This window comes from Periophthalmus magnuspinnatus, chromosome 12, assembly GCF_009829125.3.
Source record: "Periophthalmus magnuspinnatus isolate fPerMag1 chromosome 12, fPerMag1.2.pri, whole genome shotgun sequence".
In the NCBI taxonomy this organism is placed as follows: Eukaryota; Metazoa; Chordata; class Actinopteri; order Gobiiformes; family Gobiidae; genus Periophthalmus; species Periophthalmus magnuspinnatus.
In genome coordinates, this window is record NC_047137.1 from 17,875,342 (window position 1) to 17,883,346 (window position 8,005).

Sequence of the window (8,005 nt, forward strand, 5' to 3'; positions counted from 1 at the left end):
CAGTACGGCTTTAAAGTTTTCTGTGTCCATGGAGAATGTTCCAAAGTGTAGCTTTAACTGTCTGTTTCTGTGGAATGAGCAGGTGACATGCAGCGGTGGAAGAAGTGCAGTATTTACAGTATTACTCAAGTAAAAGTACAGATACTTAAGCAAAAAATACTCAAGTAAAAGTAAAAGTATCACATGAAAAAATCTACTTAAGTAAAAGTATTAAAGTATGTGTTTAAAAATGTACTTAAAGAGTAAAAAGTAAAAGTATTTCACGGTGATTTTAAGTCTTTTAAAGCTTCAAATGTGGTGATTTTGATAAAGATTTAGTTTTTAGGCTTTTACGTTTCAGTCCTGTTCAAAAATACAGTGGAGTAGAAAGTACAGATACTGCGCTCAAAATGAAAACACTCTGTTCCACCTTGTGATGTCATCGTGTGGTGATACAGGAAGTGCTCCGCTGTGTTTTTAAACTCCACACACAACTTCATTTCTAGAATCATTTGGATCATTTCAGCTTCTGGAGTTGCCCATTTCTACTGAACTAAAGTTAAAAGGAGCTGTTAAAATGGTTGAAAACTCCCACTTGATGACATCACAAGGTGGAACGTCGCAGTTTGAGCTTTGTAGATGTAACAGACTAATAATAAAGTGCGACTCAAACATGTGTGAATGAAACAAAACACAACTCCAGGTCTGTTTTTGATGCACTAACATTGTTCTAACATGGATTAAAGCCACAAGAGTCAGTTTTAACTCTATAAAATCAGTGAGCGCTTGTTGCTAAGAGACAAACTGACCAAAAAACAAAAAAAAACAACAAAAAAAACAAACAGTTTTGCCTGTAGTGTCTCGTCTTAGTAAAAAAAAACGTCCAGATGAAACATGACTTAAACAGCGCTCGTGCTCTGTGTAAATCTATATCTAATGTAAACGTCCAGGTCCACACAGTGACCCGCCTCAGCCCGCAGGGTCAGAGGTCACCGGGCACAGGTCACACATCAGGTCACGCTCCATTACTTCCTGTCACCCGGATTTTATGTGCGTTTTTCCCCTTGATGCCTCAGATGTGTAATGTAGTGTGTGCACGGAAAGAGAGAGGGGAGGAGTCAAACGAACCCCACGAGGAGGGGAGGAGTCAAATAAAACCCACGAGGAGGGGAGGAGTCAAACAAAACCCACGAAGAGGGGAGGAGCCAAACAAACCCCACAAGAAGGGGAGGAGTCAAACACACCCCACGAGGAGGGGAGGAGTCAAACATACAGCACGAGGAGGGGAGGAGTCAAACATACACCACGAAAAGGGGAGGAGTCAAATAAAACCCCACGAGGAGGGGAGGAGTCAAACAAACCCCACGAGGAGGGGAGGAGTCAAACAAAAACCACAGGCCCCGGAAAAACGACCATTTGGACAAGATTTAGAATAATTCATTTACTTTTACAATTTACAACCTGCACACACTGTTTAAACAGACACACAGACGAGTGGACAGCGAGTATCATAGCAACCAAAGAGCCAATCAGGAGCAAGGCGCTGGTTTAGCAGGAAGCGAGCCCTTAGCAACGCTGTCAATCAAACCTGTTGCTAACGCTAAGGGAAAGAAGGACCTGATTTGTCTGTTTTTAATGTTCATATCTTGATTTACAGACACAATAGTGAAATAAAAACCCCAGGATCATGTAGAGGGTTAATACGAACATTTAAGACCAAACAGGAAGTGCGCACATGATCACTTCCTGTTTAGAACGTGGCGGTTAGCATGTTAGCTTTGTCCATTTATATAAACAGTCAATGGTTCTGGTCACATGTTTTACTCCAGACTTTTGGTGTAAAATCCAAACGACCTCTGACCTCTCTCCTTTTCTCTCTCTCTCCTCTCTATCTCCCTCTTTCCTTCTCTCTACCTTCTTCCCATCTCCCTGTCTCTCCCCTTCCTCCATCTCTCTCCCCCTCTTTCTCAATCCCCCCTCTCCCCCTCGATCTCTCTCTTTCTCTGTCTTTCCCTTCTACTCCTTCTTCCTTCTCTTTCTCTGATTCCACATTACAGATCAATATTTCCTGAGCGATTGAGGCCATAAACTGACCCTCTCTCGCTTCTCTCACTTTCTCTCCCCCTCTCTCCTCTCCCCCCTCTCTCCTCTCTCCATCTCTCTCTCACACATAAAGAGTCCGGTCAGTACTTCAGTATTTCCTGACTGAGGTCTCCCCTTCCCCCCTGTCCCCTGTCCTTTGTCCCGTACAGAGGCAGTATGTCTCCTGTCCCCTGCAGTATGTCTCCTGTCCCCTGCAGTATGTCTCCCGTCCCCTGCAGTATGTCTCCTGTCCCCTGTCCCATGCTGTGTGTGGACGTGGCGTCTGATGGAGCGCTGGATGTCTCCGTCCATCACACTGTCCGCTCCTCGACCGGACGTCACATTAACAGAGGACGACTCAACTTAAACAGAAGTGTGGACACTGTCCCATTCATCATGAGCTCCAGTTCACAGAGGACATTTGACACGGACGAGGAGACACCAGGAGCGTCCAGGAGGTCCACAAGGTCTTCAAAGACTCTGAAGACGATTTGTGAAAAATATCTGAGTTTGAGATTTTAAGAAAAGGATTTGTGACAAGATTCTGTTTAGAGTTTAAAGACGAGAAGAAAAGACAAAAAGACAGAAATCACGAAACAAAAGGATCAGACTCAAAAACATGACACACGGGGAGGGCATCTGACACAGGGAGGGCATCTGACACACACAGGGAGGGCGTGAGGAGGAAGAGGAGGAGAAGATGGAGGAGAAGAAAGAAGATGAGGAGGAGAATATAGAAGAAAAGGAGGAGGATAAGAAGAAGATGGAGGAGGAGGAGAAGGAGAAATTAGGATGAGGAGGAAAAGGAGGAGAAGATGGAGAAGGAGGAGGATAAGATGGAGGAGAAGGAGGAGGAGAAGGAGAAGGAGGAGGATAAGATGGAGGAGGAGGAGGAGAAGGAGGAGGAAAAGGAGGAGAAGATGGAGAAGGAGGAGGATAAGATGGAGGAGAAGGAGGAGGAGAAGGAGAAGGAGGAGGATAAGATGGAGGAGGAGGAGGAGAAGGAGGAGGAAAAGGAGGAGGAGGACGCAGAATAAAACCCCATGGAAATAGCGGGAGGGCATCTGACACAGAGGGAGGTCATGAGGAGGAGGAAGAGGAGGAGAAGAAAATGGATGAGAAGGAGGGGAAAGATGAGGAGGAGCAGAAGATGGAGGAGGATGAGGAGGAGGAGGAAAAGAAAGAGGAGGAGCAAAAACACCTCACCCGCCCCGTCCAAACAAAGTCACACTTTTATGCCGCGCTTAAATCAATCTACCTTCATTTAAAGCTACAGTGCGGAACTTTCTGTCACCACATTCAGGAACATTCTCCACGGAGACGGATGGGACGACGTTACCATGGAAACAAGCAGGAGGAGGCGCCAAATACGAGTCAGGTTTGTGGAGATGCCAGAAATCAAAATGAAAAAACAAACAAACAAACTGAAAAAGATTATTTAATTTTGAGTAAAGTTACGTACTGGGGCTTTAATTAATCCTGTTGAATCCGTATGACACTGTTTTCTGGTCTGTCCTAATGTCGTTTCCTCGTCACACACAGACCTGGAGTTGTGTTTTTGCTCCTGCAGATTTAGGCTGAGTTCTCGTCTCAAACTGAAAACACTCTGTTCCACCTTGTGATGTCATCGTGTGGCGATACAGGAAGTGCTCCACTGTGTTTTTAAACTCCACACACCTTCATTTCTAGAATCATTTGGATCATTTCAGTCCTGGAGTTGTCACTTATCTCGACTGAACTAAAGGTAAAAGGAGCTATTAACGTGAAAACTGCCACTCGATGACATCACGAGGTGGGACAGAGCGTTTTGAGCTTCATTTTGTGTAACATCGGAGCTCTAAATTAAATCCTCTGCGTCCTCCTCGCTCCTGATCTCCACAGTCGACTCCAAATGCTACAAAACACAGTTACACGGCGCCAGGGGAAATTTCCCTGAATGATCCGGGTCCGATCTCATTACGCTGAGCCGCCAAACCGAGGTCAATCCCATTCTACGCATCGGCCAATCACATCGCTCCATCGCCGCCTCTCCACCAATCACATTCAAGCTCTTAAACTGCCATGAACCTATATTGACGTTATTGATTGGTCGATAGATATCTCATTAGGCCGGTTATTGACAACTCCACGGCTTTAAAGACCAGATTAGGGACGCGGCGATCCGGCTCTTTCAGCTCCGATACCGATTCTTGATACTATGGCATTTAAAGGGCCGTGTTCTGATGTTGTTAACGCGTCAAAAACAGACCTGGAGTTGTGTTTTGTTTCATTCACATGTTTGAGTCGCACTTTATTATTAGTCTGTGACATCAACAAAGATTAAAACGCGACGTTCCACCTTGTGATGTCATCGAGTGGGAGTTTTCAACATTAACTCCTCCTTTTACCTTTAGTTCAGTCGAGATAAGAGACAACTCCAGGACTGAAATGATCCAAATGATTCTAATGAAGTTTTTTTTTTGTTTTTGTTTTTTTTACATTATTGTATATATATTTTTAAATTACTTAATAATAATAAAGGTTTACAAACATTTGTGGGACATGGTAGAAAAGTTCCACAATTATTAGTCAGTACAGATAAAATATTACACTGGTATGCAGAAAAAAAAAAACTAAACTAAAAAATAAATAAATAAATACATAAAAATATTAATAAATACAAAATAAAAACATAATAATAAATAAAAAAAATATAATAAATAAATAAATAAATAAAATACATAAAAAAAATACTAGGGGTTGTCCATAAAATTTATTACATTTTTAACTTTTATAACATCTTTCTTTTCCATAAAACTTAAAGATGAGGAAAAAAATACAAAGTTCTTCACAAAATAATAATAATAATAATAATAATAATAATAATAATAATAATAATAATAATAATAATAATAATAATAATAATAATAATAATAATAATAATAAATAATACTAGGGGTAGTCCATAAAATCTATTACATCAATTGCATTTTTAAGCATCTGTCTTTTCCATCAAATTCACAGATGAGAAAAAAAAGACGCAGTTCTTCTTGAAATGTGAGGAACGATGGTTTGTTTTTTAAGAATCTGCACATGTCCATTAAGAATTTTGCCATAACAAAAATGACATTTAAAATCATTTCACATTTTCTGTCCTGCATAAGAGCAACAAAAATTATGTCGTTGCTGGGAAAGTTTTTTAAATTTAGACTTTGGCGGCGCTCTTTAGACTTTGGCGGCGCTCTTTAGACTTCGGCGGCGCTCTTTAGACTTTGGCGGCGCTCTTTAGACTTTGGCGGCGCTCTTTAGACTTCGGCGGCGCTCTTTAGACGAGGCCTGACCGCTCTGAACGGAGGTAGTTAAGTCAGACGGAGAGGATTGGCGTCAGGGGAGCAGTGAGGAAGATGAAGAAGAAGAAGAGACGAGGCGGTCGGACGGGGAGGAGGGGAAGCGTCGATACGTAAAAACGCGAGGGAGAAAGCGCCGTGCGTGGAGGAGGTGGGTCACGGCTGCTGCGGACACACGGAGAGGATGGATTTGACCCATTTCGCTCGGGGTTTTTTTTAGAAGATTTGACCCAGATCGAGGGAAAATGTCCACGACAGTTATAGCGGCTAATTTGGGGCATCATAGCAACCAAAGAGCCAATCAGGAGCGAGAATGTTAGCAACGCTGTCAATCAAACCTGTTGCTAAGGGAAAGAAGGCGCTTGATTTGTCTGTTTTTAATGTTTATATCTTGATTTACAGACACAATAGTGAAATAAAAACCCCAGGATCATGTAGAGGGTGTGAAAATGAGACAGCAGCAAAAAACAAAAAATAAACTCAAAATAACAAAAAAAAAACAAAAAAAACCCTCAAAATAACAAAGAAAAAAAAGAAAAACTAAAGAAATAATTTAAAAAAATAAAAAAAACCCAACTCAAAATAACAAAAATATAAAAAAACAAAAAAAAAAAAAAAAAACTAAAATAAATGAATAAAATAAAATAAAAAAAACCCTAAAAAAATAAAAATTAAAAATAAAAATAAAAACCCCAGGATCATGTAGAACGTGGAGTAGTATTTTTATTTTGGTCATTTTTTTGCGAATCCGTGCTCCACAGCCCCAAATTAAATGACTTATATCGTGATTAACCTTAAAATGTCTCCATGTTTGCACAGTTTATGAAGATAAATGGTGTTATGATTATGGTTGTTGCTCCAAAACACCAGCAGATTTTTTACAGAGAAGGAAATAGTGCAGATTTGAGGTGATTTAACGATAAAAACTTTACAAACGCATCAGTAAAATACAAATTCATACATGTAACTGCGCCCACATTGACCCGGGACAGTCCCAGTTTTGATCCATCCCAACAGATTAATCCAAAAACGAATGATTTTTTTCCCCAGTCTCATGTATCTCTAAATATTCCTCCATGTTTGCACAATATATAAAGATAAAATTCAATTAAATACATTTTTGTAAAGCTCAAAATCACCTCAGCCCCTCCCGCACTGTCCCGCAGCGCCCCCTGTCCCCAGACCCTCCTCCCTCCCGCGCCGTCCCAGAGACTGCCCCCTGTCCTCAGACCCTCCTTCTCCGCAACGAAAAACTAAAAAAAAAAAAAAAAAAAAAAAAAAACACAAAAAGAGAAACCTAAAAAATAAATTAATAAATTAAAAATAAATTAATAAATAAAATTAATTAATTAATTTTTAGTTGTTGATCCAAAACTCCAGCAGATTTTCACAGATAAAGACACAGAACCTGAGGAGCAGGGATCGTCCCGTCTGAGGAACATGAGCCGAAGACGAGCCCGAGGAAGGTTTATGTTTCAGGAGCTGACGGGGCAAAAGGCGCCTGACCCGGGCCCTGCAGCGTCCTGTCCTTCTGTATCACTTTCTCAACAGGAAGGACGTGTTTTATTTCTGAAATCTGCAGATCAGAGAGAAATAAAAACTCAATCTATACTTTTATGTCTGTTCTTGGACGGTGTCGCTGCACTTTAGCTGCACTTCCTGTACCTCGCTTTGGGTTCATTTCAAACAGAAGGAACATCACCAAGGAAAAGGAATAAAGTACTGTATTTATGTTGTTTACTCGTCACAAACAGACCTGGAGTTGTGTTTTGTTCCTGCAGATTTAGACTGAGTTCTTCTCTCAAACTGAAAACACGCTGTTCCACCTTGTGATGTCATCATGTGGCGATACAGGAAGTGCTCCACTGTGTTTTTAAACTCCACACACCTTCATTTATAGAATCATTTGGATCATTTCAGTCCTGGGGTTGTCTCTTATCTCGACTGAACTAAAGGTAAAAGGAGGAGGAGTTAACTTGAAAACTACCACTCGATGACATCACAAGGTGGAACGTCGCGTTTTGAGCTTTGGAGATGTGACAGACTGATAATAAAGTGCGACTCAAACATGCGAGAATGAAACAAAACACAACTCCAGGTCTGTTTTTGACGCGCTAACGACATCAGAACATGGATTAAAGCGACAAGAGTCAGTTTTGTGTCGTAGAGGAATTAGGAATCAGAATTTGAACAAAACAAAAATATAAAAATAAAAACAGACAGAAAAAATTCAGCTCAAATCTTTATCAAAATCACCACCTTTGAAGCTTTATTAAATCTCAAAATTTGTGAGAAATACTGTTAGTTTTTACTCTTTAAGTACATTTTAAAACAGGTGCTTTAATACTTTTACTTAAGTAGATTTTTTCATGTGAGACTTTTACTTTTACTTGCATATTTTTTTGCTCCAGTATATGTATTTTGAGTCCAGTAATAGACTTGTGTACTCGTTCCATCTCTGTCTGTTTCACTTTGGGTTAAACACAGTACATTTTCCAGATCTTCTACGCCCCCTACAGGCTCCAAGTCAAATTACAACAAGACCAGACACAGCAGAGGAAAAACCTTCTGTCTGACTATTTGAGAACTACCTGGTACAACAACAAACATTAAGCTTT

The 8,005-nt window shown here is 40.6% G+C and overlaps 1 protein-coding gene across 1 annotated transcript in view; it reads right to left on the reverse strand.

Annotated features, from left to right (window-relative positions):
- The window catches only part of cacna1c (calcium channel, voltage-dependent, L type, alpha 1C subunit), a 316,373-nt gene that overhangs the window by 299,443 nt on the left and 8,925 nt on the right, over positions 1 to 8,005 (reverse strand). The gene's annotated exons all lie outside the window — the stretch shown is intronic.